The following is a 12,586-nucleotide window of genomic DNA, read 5'->3' as shown; positions in this document are numbered from 1 at the left end:
TCTGTTTATATTTTAGAGGTGCCTTCCTCCAAGCAGATCTTAAAATCAGTTCCTTGTCCAAGTATGAAAGAAATTTGATAATTATTGACCTAGGAGGAGAGTTTGAGTTAATGGCAGTTTTCCCAAGAGCTCTGTGTGCCCTTTCAATGCCAAAGGAAAGTTCATCTTTTAAATTTAAAAAGTCAGGGATCCAGCTTGATAAAAAGGAAATAATATCCTCACCTTCTGTGTTTTCAGGTAATCCGAAAATCCTGATGTTGTTTCTCCTCTCCCTATTTTCTAAGACATCTACTTTATTAACCAACCAAGTGTTTTGTTTAAGAAGCAGTTCTGTCTGTGTTTCCTCTTCCTTAAGTCTGCTTTCTAAGTCATTTAGAGAAATCTCTATTCCCGTTATCCTTGTCTGATGTTGTTGTAGCATTTCCTTGAGGGTGTAAGCCTGTTTTTGACTGCTTGTTTTAAGATTTTCCAGGTTCTATTTAAAATCATCCATCTTCAAAGACAACTCCTGCAGGGTAGATGCCATCTGTTGTAGTTCCTTCTTTAAGGCAGCCTCCTGGTGAGAATTCTTTGAGTTGCTCATTTTAACAAGTGAATATATCTCCAAGCATTTTGACAGGAAATTATTTGTAAAACTTCACCAAAGTTTCTAATTATGTAAATTAGTCCTTTATCTATAATATTTTATACTTGAAGAAAAAAAAGAATATTTTGTCCTGTCTTATTTAACTAGTTATATGGAGCTCTAAAATACTGCTGCTTTCAGTTAGCCATTCAGGCTCTGCCCCTCAGGATCACTTTTTTTTATGTCTGGCAGGAGTAGTTATAAGTTGGGTGAAGCCATACAGGGTATCGAGGCCTGAGGTATATCTGTGACTTCTGAGTTCCAGTCTGTGTTGAAGTCTCCCAGGATTTTAGGTTTTTGGGGGACATTGTTATACAGAAGAGTATAGCTTCAAAATTGGGGTTGTGTCTGGGAGAGGGGTGCAGATGCTTTTGTGGGTATTTAAGCAGTTCAGCATTATTAAATTAGAGAAGAGACTGTAAGCAAAATGTTAATTGCAGTGAGATGGAGAAAAGTATGGGGCATTCATCCATATTTTCTGCTGTTACTAAACATCTATTTGCCCTTCCTATCAGTCTATTAAACAGAGTTAACCTGCTTTACCCTGCCCACTATGAAGCTATGGACAGAAGTGCACAATATCCTTATACACAGCACCTACAAAGCTCATGTCACACTGATCTGCAGAGCCTTTATCATGTGCCTCATTGTTATGCTAGGATATGTTTCACACAATGCTTGAATGTTTGTTCATTTCCATGGAATCACTATTTTAATCCTCATATGGACCTGACTGAGTGAAATGGCTGTTTCAAGTGCTGCAAACAGAAAAGTTCCTACATAGTATTTGAGAGAGAGAGGGAGAGAAAGATGCATTTCTTATTTCTCTTCTGTATAGAATTTAAGAAGAACCTGGTGGACAAAAACAGTATACCTTTGTACAAATCTGATGCTGAGATGAGCTTACTAGGACAGTGAGTCATACTAGTACAATTACCTGTTCCTTTGGGCAGTGCAAGCATTGTTATAATGACCTGTGGCCACAGCACTTTGACCTGCTTAGGCAGTGGAAGCAGAAGTTAGAGACATCCTGCTCAAGTTTTACTATAAACTTTTTTTGTTTTCCTTCTTTTTACAGCTCCACCACTGTACTGGGTTATTCCTAATTTATCTTATAGTGATAAGCTAACATGGAGGGATCTTGCAGGAGGCCAAAGCAGCTTTCTTGCCAACAGGGTACATACACCATGCACAATGCTACAAGTTAAATATTGTGTTATTATGTGGAAAATGTATGTGCAGGTCAATTCCTATGCCAATAGGTCACCAGTGGTCACAAAGACTGTTTCTCAGCAGAAGGATGGGGGTCACCCTGCTGAATGAGACATGGAAAGTACATTGGTGACTGGCCTCTGTGGACACTTCTCAGAAGGGTAATTGAGGATCATTTTCTGACAGTGGCCTAGAGGATTCCCACATATATAAATATGCTCTTCTCCCCCATAACAATCCGTCCTTAAGTATATGCTTTTATATATTCCTCTGCTTACTGTTCCCCTCTTCTAACTTTGCTAACTCCTGCTTTCATCCTAATTTATATGAAGAACTGAGATGACACTTTGCCATGCTGACCCTCCTAGGGCCACTGTGTGTGTGTGTGTGTGTGTGTGTGTGTGTGTGTGTGTGTGTGTGTGTGTGTGTGTGTGTGTGTGTGTGTGTGTGTGTGAGTGTGTGTGTGTGTGTGTGTGGGTGGGTGGCAATGATATAAAACTTCAATGTACATGTGAGCTCATATAGCCTTGAGCATGCTCAGTCATGCTTGCCTGCCTTTCTTGTGACACTGAGCACTTACAGCATGTAAACCTTACTTGCACAACTCATTTGGGGACCTTCTTGTCTCTGTTACATGGCTGTACTCATGTACTATGCAGTCCTTACTCAGAACCACTGCTATTCAAGCCCTGACACATATATTAGCAGATATAGGCAACACTGCCCTATGGGATGCTTCATATTTACTGCTGTGCAAAATGCTTGCCTATGAATCTCAGCCTAGGTTATATTTATTTTCAGTAATATTTCAAAACTCTTCCATTTTTTATTTTTTTTTTGCTCTTTGTTATTTGATATTCAGTCAAAAATATATATTTTTTCACTGAGGATCTACTGTGACATACACAATTAGAAAAACAATTTGAAGTGCAGCGTGTATACCTCGGACTTTTAAAGTACTAAGTATTTGTGCATGATAGTTATGACTCACTCACATATGAATCATGTATATATTCTGAGGTGGAAACATTAAAGACAGCTGTGAAGGAAGAAAGAAATGAAATACAGATGAGTAAAGCAAATCAATAGCTAACAGCATTTTTATGTGTGTGTGTGTGTGTGTGTGTGTGTGTGTGTGTGTGTGTGTGTGTGTGTGTGTGTGTGTGTGTGTGTGTGTGTGTTGTTGTTGTTGAAAGTTCTGTATCAACTGTTACCATCCTGTGGCATAGAGCTGTATACAGTCCTTTAGAGTCATTAGTATGACCCTTCTGCAGGCAAAATATTTAGAAGAATGGGCGTTCAGGGAATGGAGTGTGCATCCCATCCAGCAAATTTGCCATGCAGTCCCAATACAAAATTCTTTCTCATAAGGATTTGCTTATTGCTAGGGAATAAGAATTGACATTTCTGTGTTATAGAATGTACAAAGTGTATCATTTTTCTGTGTCTAAAACAAACATTGTCAAGAAGGATGCTACACTAAGAGTGACACTAGAGACAAGAACTGGGCGTTGTGTGACATGTTAAAGTATTGCTTTTATCTAGAAACTACTTAAGAAGAAAAAGGAAGATTGCTTAGGAAGGAGTTCTTTTGTGTTGAAAATGGTTATATAAATGAACACTTCTACCAACTTAATACACCTAATTATATTGTAAAAACGTTTAAGATTTTGTATACCAGGTAGGTTTGAAAGATAATGAAGTTTTGTTTTAAGCAGTAAAAAGTGTATATTTGCAAGAAAAGGTAAGCATTTACGCAAGGCATCATTTCTGAAATTGTGGTAAGGAACAGTTGTTAAATCTTACTATTATATCTGTCTAGTAGGTCCATTTGGATGCTTTAGATGAAAATGTGAAGATATTGCCTGCTGAAAAGAATTAGTTTTATAAAACAATGGAAGAAATAAAAAGTGTAAAGACAAAAAATACATGTTCTGATTTCTATAAACGTGATATAATATATACGGCTAGAAGCTAACTTTTTTAAGTGGTTGTATTTCTAAAATACATTGACACTCCTAAGTACCTGCTTAAGTTGATTTAAGATTTCCTGACTTCACTGCTGACATTTGAAGGTGCTATATCTGGATTCTTGCTATTCTTTCTGAGGGATGCACACAAAGAAGTTATTTTTCATCTCAGTATCTCATCTCTCATTCTATAAGGGTCACACCAATAGGTGTAGTAATAGCTTCTGTGACACAGCACCACAGATACACTCATTCCTTTCTTTGAAATGGAAACACACAATTTTGCTTCCCACAGGAAGGCAGTGGGCAGAACATGGTGTGCAGAATCTAAATTAGATGTTCCTGTATGTGGGAGGACAGTTAAAGAATGCTATTGCTTATAATAGGTTGTCAAAAGCGATTTACTTTCTCAGCTTGTCGTATAGATCTGTCAAACAACATGTAAATGGGCAAGCTTGCTCAGAACTGCTCTTCTGTTTGTAAGCGTCGGCAGTTTGAATTTTCTGTCTAACCTGTCATTTGCTCTTTCAAACAAAGTAATGAATGCAACCAAATTCTCCTGCTGTACATGAAATGTTAAAGGCAAACAATTTCTTTTACTTGCACTTACTTGTGATAGCTAGAAAATAAGTACTAAGTAAACGGCAGTTTATTCTAAAGGTTGGTCTGGGAATAATAGCCAATGGACAGTGCTGCATCAAAAACTCAAAAAAGCATTTTACAATGTACATCACCATTTATAAATAATTAAAATGCACATTAGTCCCTGGAAAAAATGAATGCAACATGAATATGCATTATTGCATTAGAGTTATGGTGAACCATCTGATGATTATGTCTAGTTATTCAGTTTGCCACTAAGTATGATACATTCCTCCCCATTTCAACTTTTTATTATCCTCTTTTATCAATTTATCCACACTCCTGGATCTGAAATTCATTTGGCACAAAGGTACAGCAGTCTGTAGATTCACCTCTCCCTCAGTAGAGAAACGTCTCCTCATTTCTTATCTCTTTATACACCTACCTGGATCTGAAGCTCATTAGGCATGCAGGTACATCATTCTCTGAACTCATATCTCTTTTAATGGAGAAACTTTCCCCATGTCTTTAAATAAATCTCTGCAATCTAATATGCCTCTTTCTCCTTACCACTCTGTCTTTCACATTCAGCCCCACTCTGGATACTACCTTTCTTGAAATGATGTAGTCTAGCTCATATACTCCCCACCCTAATCTTCTTATGAGCTGTTAATGTCTTGGGATTTCCACAGCAAAGCATGTTCTTGGCTTTCTTGATCATGTTGATGATTTGCTACTTTTTAATGGAAGTTTAAGACACATCATCTGTTAAGTGCAACATGAAATAACATCAGTTAGTTAATAAAAGAAACTTGTAAGGCTATGTTCTGCTATGATTTGTGAAGTTACATCTACACCTTCAATGCCTCCTGAACTTATATATACCAACCCCATGGTCACAAAAACATAAAAAAGGGAATTATCTTCCAAAAGAATGAAATCAGTGTCAGTGAAGATTTGGAAACTGCACAGGCACTGATTTCCAATGAAAAACAGAAACTGGGGGAGTTCAAGTTCACTGAGATAAATCAAATAAAAGATAAAGTATACCAAAGCCAAACTGGATGTAAAGCTTGCCTCCCAGGCCAAGGACATCCATAATGCATTCTTTAGCTGCGTCTGCAACCTCAAAGGTAATACACAATTGTGTGCAGAGCTCATTATTAACGGAGCCACCTATTCTGAGCCAGAAGATATAACAAGCTTCTTGGCCTCCCCTGAGGAAACAACATCAAATATAGCACCCTCAGCTATCACAACACCCCACTCTGTCTTTATTAAAAAACTCAAGTGGTTAGGTATAAACTCTTATGCCATCAAGTAGATAGCCAGCTGGTTTACGGACATGGTCCAGGAAGTTAGAACCGGGGAGTCCATCACTACAAAGAGGCCACTAGTGAAGCCTTCATGTATCAGTGCTGGAACCACTCCTTTTTTGGCATCTACTTCTCTGAAGTCAAGGCCAGTGTTGAGCACCTCCTGTAGGTGCAGTCACAGAATTCCTCATAGACACTAATATTCTCCAAAGAGGGTTGACAGAGACAAATATCTCTTGTCAGAGCCATGGTCTAAATCTAAATGTCAAGAAATGCATAATAGTATCCTTCAGGAAGTCAACCACCCCAGTAACTATGATATTGACAACATACCCCTAAGAGCTGGCACAGTAGTCAGGCACTTGGGGACACACATAGACAGTAATCTAGCTTTCAATTTGGCCCCCATTCCCTGCAGCCACTGAGTAGCACTCCCATCTGCCTTCCCACATGCACATTCATATTTCTCTTTCTGAAAGTGGAACTGACCATAATGGCAATGCGAGAGCCAGGGAATCACAGCCATCATATAGAAAGGGGATGGGAGATTATTCCTGTGCTAGAAATACTTCATTCTGTTGACAGGTAAGCAAACCATCTGGCAATTGGCAGAGAGGATAAAGCAGCTGCTAACATCCTGCTTCCAGTGATCCAGGGCTTGATTCCCTCAGCCTCTATTGCCTAACTGTGAGACTCTGAGCAAGCCACTTAACTAGACACCACTTCTGGATTGAGACTGAAAAAGGTCCACTGATATCAATGCTCTAACACAGTAAAAATGTAAATAAAGTGTACTGCAAATACCTATTATGCTGATTTCCTGTTAAAAATGATTGCTTCTACATGCCCATGATGCTTGGGAAGACAACAAGCACACCTTGTCATGCATTTCAGAGCCTTGCATAAGGAAGACTGTAGTACTGCTCCTTCTAAGGATAGTGACCATTGAAATCTTCACTATATGACATGATAGTCAGTATGGAAGTTATGAACATAATGGGTCTCAAAGGCTAGAATAACATGCACTTATGATGAAGCCAAAACAATATTATTTTTAAATACCTGGACTAACTGAAGTGGTACCTTTGGACAAAGATTTGTAACCAGAATAATCATGGGAGTAATGTCATTGTTGTGTTTCGTACATGCTCAGGCCCTGACTGGAACACCAGCTTTTCTCTGGAGGTCTTGTGTTAGCAGCTACATTGAATGTGATGGCATGTTTACAAGATGCAGAAAAGGCAGAGAGAGAGAGACAGAGAGAGAGTGTGCTGAGCTTGAAGCAACATTGGGCAAAATCCAGCAAAACATGTACAGAGTACTGCGTATGCTGCCAAACATCATCTGTGATGACGAAACAAATATAATCAAAGAACAGAGTGAGTACACTTGACAGGCCCATTATTATATTTAAAAAATATTTAACAGAAATTGGATAACTTATGGAAATGCTAACTCAATATACTGAGTTTTTAAACTGACTACTGTCTAAATATTTCATCCGTTTCATTATTTGCAACTGTACTCAACCCAATACACATATAATTGGTACTGTTTTGTGTCTATGATGTAGTATTTTACAGGCAGGACTATTTGTTTCATACAAGCCATAACAACACAAGGGAGAGTTTGACGTTATACAACAAATGTAAGTCTGATCAAGAGATGGTAGTGCTACAATAGATTTGAAGTTATATTTATGCATTGTTCTTTTTATTGGCATAAAGATGTAAAATGTGAGAAATGCAAAACCTTTAATAAGCTACTACTTTTTATAGGATTATTAGCTGCAACTTTAGATGGTATTCAAAACCACTGAAAGTGCAACGTGCCTTCACAGTCAGTGCTGAATGCAAGCTACTAGGTAGCCCCTAAAAGCATGCCAACTTTTGTTCTTGTACAGAGGTGTAAGATGCTGTGTTGATGACAAGCATTTCAGCTTCCTTTCAATCTGTGGAACATTAAAGTGGAAGTTAATGAGCTTTGTAGAACCCTGGGGAGACTGACTATGCTCAATTTATACCCTGTGACTAAAGAAAGTGGATCTGTAATTAGAATGGAGAAAGTGGCAGGTGGTTAAACATATGGTGGAGAGCTTTGAAAGATGCTAAATTAATTTTGTTGTGCTCTACGTTTAGATCACAGGCACCATACATATTATCCTGCCGTGTGGAAAGTTCTCTCTCTCAATGACACAGAATGATTATGGAAAATAAGGAAGAATCACTTCCAGTACAAAGCCAGATTTCAATTTATCCCTGGGGCAAGGTGCTTCCCAAAGTTTCAAATAGTCTCACTTCACCACAGTTTGGAAAACAGATATTTGGAAATTCTGTGCAAATAACAAAACATGTAAGCTGTTGCTGGAATTCTTAAATATATGTGTGACTACAAAACCTTACCACCTCTAAACATTTATGTATAAATTGATGAAGCAATCAAAAAAGGTCAGAGTGGTCACCAGTATCTGTGCATGTGTTAGCTAATACTACAAAGATCAGTCACTAAACTGCAAGTCTTACATCTCATCTGGAATATGCCCAGCTGTTAGTCTGTTGTTCTCAAGTATTATGCCCTCTCAGAATCATGATCTAGCACCCTTTTTAGTTGGGCATACAGTGGTAAAGTGACTCTCCAAGAAACACAGTATTAAATACTGTGATACCCCACAAGTGGGCACAAGGACTATGTTTATTCCACTTTCTATCTCTCATTGTGTCAGATTACATGATCATAGCATTGTCCACATGGATATTGTACTATCTTCCTCTGCATAAACATGTATATTTTGTGTTAAGCATTATAGTTATGAAATTATCGATGAATAGTAATCTTCATCTTATGTGTGTGACACATTCACTTATCAACATTATTGCAGAAATGGCACCTATAAACATGACGCTTCATTCTAGCATCTCGGTCTATGGCAACATCTGGCCATAGTTCTTCACTTACATATTAAAAAAAATAAAGCAAACTACAACAAACTCTTTTCTGAGTATGGAAAGTTTCATACTTCCTATGCTGATCAAGCAGAAATATTATAGTGAAAGGCATACCAGTAGCACAGCTAGAACCAATGTTCTAACTGCTTCAGCTTCTCAGAAGAATCTAATCTCTCTCCAAACCAAAGCAAACAAAACCTGTTGAATCAATTCTCTAGTACCAATAAATGAACATCACTGCTCAGTTCTGAAAAAGGCCAACTGTCTGCCAGAGTTACAAAGAGCTTAACTCTTGTTTGGCAAACTTTTATTCAGAATACTAAACAATTCAGTTCACAATTAGGGAAAGATTATATAAGATCAGATACCTACCAAATCTTGTCTCCCTCTCTACACAACCTTCTCCACTATAAAATGAAATTTTCTTCACACTGATCCCAAACCTCAGCAATGCATGCTACTTAACAGAAGAGACTTATCTGCTATGACCTAACAAAAGAATCAGACTGTCACTGCTTCCACAACATTATATAACTTAAGTCCCTACAATCCTGCAGTTACTATCTCATAGCCTTATTTCATAATACCAATGCTGCTGAACTTTGTCTTACTCTCATCTCAGTATTACCCATCTTTCCTTATTCAGACATACCCACCTCCTCCCTTCAATCCACTCATTTACATTCTTCTACCTTTCTCACATTATCTATGTACCTCATATAATATGCTGATTATCCTTCTCACATGCTGTTTACCCTTCTCACATTATCTTTACACTTCATACCATATGCTACTTACCCTTATCGCATTATATCGCTACCTCATACCATATGTTGCTTATCCTTCTCACATTATCTCTATACCTTATACCATATGCTGCTTACCCTTCTCACATTATTTCCAAACCTCATTCCATATGTTGCTTACCCTTCTCATATTATCTCTACACCTCATACCATGTCCTGCTTATCCCTCTTAAATTATCTCTGTACCTCATACCATATGCTGGTTACCCTTCTCACATTATCTCTGCATCTCATACCATACACTGCTTACCCTTCTCACATTATCTCTATATCACATACCACCTGCTGCTTACCCTTAATACATTATCTCTGTAACTCATAACTTATGCTGTTTACCTTTCTCATATTATCTCTATCTCATACCATATGCTGCTTACTCGTCTCACATTATCTCTGTATCTCATACCATACACTGCTTACCCTTCTCACATTATCTCTATATCACATACCATCTACTGCTTACCCTTAACACATTATCGCTGTAACTCATAACTTATGCTGTTTACCCTTCTCATATTATTTCTATCTCATACCATATGCTGCTTACTCTTCTCACATTATCTCTGTATGTCATACCTTATGCTACATATCCTTCTCACATCATCTCTATATCTCATACCTTATGCTACTTTAACTGTATGCAGCTAGTGCTGCTTATGTAAAGAAGCTGTTTGCTCCAGTATTATTACATTGTAGTTTTCTTGTTGTACTGTGTGGTGACTGTAAACCTCAGCAATTTTATTATGCTGTGAATACTGCACTGTAATCAATTGCTGTAAATGTAATGTGTTTTTACACACAGACTGAGCCTGAAATAGATCCTCAGTGGACCAGTGTTCCACCCAGTTAACAAATCTACAATAAATAAATAAAAACAGATGTGCTATGGTCTAAATGGTGACTTCACATAAGTATAAAGTTCCAAAAATGAATGCAAGAAAAGAGTACACACAGTCTCAGCCTGTGTTCTTTATTATCACAGTATATCAAAAAGAAAAGTGATGACAATGTCATACAAGTATCTTTAGTGCTGCAGAAATGACTCATTTGGGAAGACCTGATGAAGTCAATCCACCTTTTGAACCAAGGTCAGCATAACCTGAGAGAGATGAACCGTTTTTTTTTTTTTTGTTGTTGTTTTTTTAAGGAAAATGATATCATAGGAGTTACAAGACCACTGAGCCAAATGTTTATTTCTGTCTAGCCAATACCCACTCTTAAGCCTTGCCTCAGAACTCAAGGAATGTCAGGCCATTTATCAGGTCTATGACAAATCTTTGAATGCTCAAAATTTTGAATGTTACATGGTCGAGACCAAACTTTCAAAATTTTAAGTGTTCGAAGATTGACTTTCAATGGCGCCATACAGTGCAGATAGGGAGAATTTCCCTTTTCTGCACTGAAGTGCGGTCTCGGAGTTGGTATATATAAGTAGGGGGGTGGGGGTGCAGGGATGCTTGCCCCCCTGCTCATGCTGTTAAAGTGTGTTTTTCTTTTTTATTTATTTGATGTTCGAACATCCAAATGTCGAACATTTGGTCTCTGCCATGCAATGTTCGACATTTTGGATGTTCGAACATTTAACATAGACCCGATTCAGCCCAGGAGTGAATTTATGAATACCCAGCTCCTTTTTTTAAGGTAGACAGGGTGTCACACTGCTTAACTTCAAGAGGGAGTTTTATCCAGAGAAGGAGCAGGTCCTGCGAGACAAATCTATCCCTCCTTTTTTTTTATTTATTTCTTGGAGAAGATTTAGATCACTGGCCCATACTAGCTAGACTGCTTATTTTATTGAGGTATAACAGTTCTTGGACTAATGGATCCTTTATAGCCCCTTAAACAGGGCACAGATCACCCCTAAAATTAAAGCTGTTAGTAGGTATAAAGCCTTCAGCCTAGCTTATTAGTTCAGATCTTTCAAGGTCATGATCTTTTTACTTACAAATTTCAAATTGCTTGCTATGCTTAATAAGGTATATGCCACAGGACTTTACACAGTATCAGCACTAATCAATGCAGAGTATAAGGAGGTGAGAATTTCTTTTGATCTGAAAGATATACCTTTTTTATTATATTTTCATGTGGTATGGAACTGAATGCCTTAGTGAGGTCAGGGTATGCTGTGTGGACAGCTTGTCCATGGTCTACAGTCTGAGTAACATTCTGAAAAACATTTGCAAGATTCATTAGGCAGGATCTACCTTTGACAAAGCCAAACTAATGGGGTCTGAGTCTGATAAGAGTTTTAATATCATAGTTAATTAGGTTAGTTATGATACTTTGCATGGCTTGGCATATAAAACACATCAGGTTGATAGACCTTTAATTCTCAAATCAGTAATGTGGCCACTCTTGCGGAGTGACATCACAACAGCTGTACATCACTCCCATGGGATGAAGCCAGTAGCTAGGCACAGGATGAAGAGGTTAAGGAGTAGCCCTCCAATACTTGTTTAGTGCTATTAATTAGACAACCAGGTATGTTGACAGGCCCCATGAATGGCATATTCTTCATTTGGAGAGTACTTTCAGTACATGTTCTTTCATGATGGTTGGTCACTTGATCCCACGAGGGATAAGTGGGACTGGAATGGATGTCTCTGAGGTGACACCGACACTAACCTTTTTAGCTAGCATGATGGAAATGTCCACTGGATCACAGTAGATAGTACTGTTATGAATATGCCTGGAAAAAAGTTGGGTCTTATTTCTTATGTTTCTGACATACCTAAAGAAGCATTTGTAGTTGTCTTTGGTTTCTGTATGTAGTCTGGGTTCATGAAAAATGTTCATTTTTCTTATGTGCCTTTTTTCACTTTCTTATTCAGCTATTTGATGATCTCCTTCATTTTGGGGGTCTTTTGTTCTGCTATATAGGTTTAGGGGTTCCTCTTTTTATTATATAGCTTATTAGGCTTAAGGACTAGCACACTGGTTTGCTTTTGAACCTCCCTATTTGCTAGGACCTAATTGGAAATTATAGTGTAATACATTTGTCTAGGTGAAAGTAGAACTTGTCAGCATAACGCTTTGCAGTATTAACATTCAACTGAAATTCAAAGACTTTAACAGAGTTGCAGGAGATCTGTATGTCTGAAGCCTATACATTCTGTCATATTTATTTCTA

The sequence above is a fragment of the Protopterus annectens genome, chromosome 7.part0, assembly GCF_019279795.1.
Source record: "Protopterus annectens isolate FY-2018-M chromosome 7.part0, PAN1.0, whole genome shotgun sequence".
Taxonomy (NCBI): domain Eukaryota; kingdom Metazoa; phylum Chordata; order Ceratodontiformes; family Protopteridae; genus Protopterus; species Protopterus annectens.
This window is presented reverse-complemented; position numbering follows the sequence as displayed.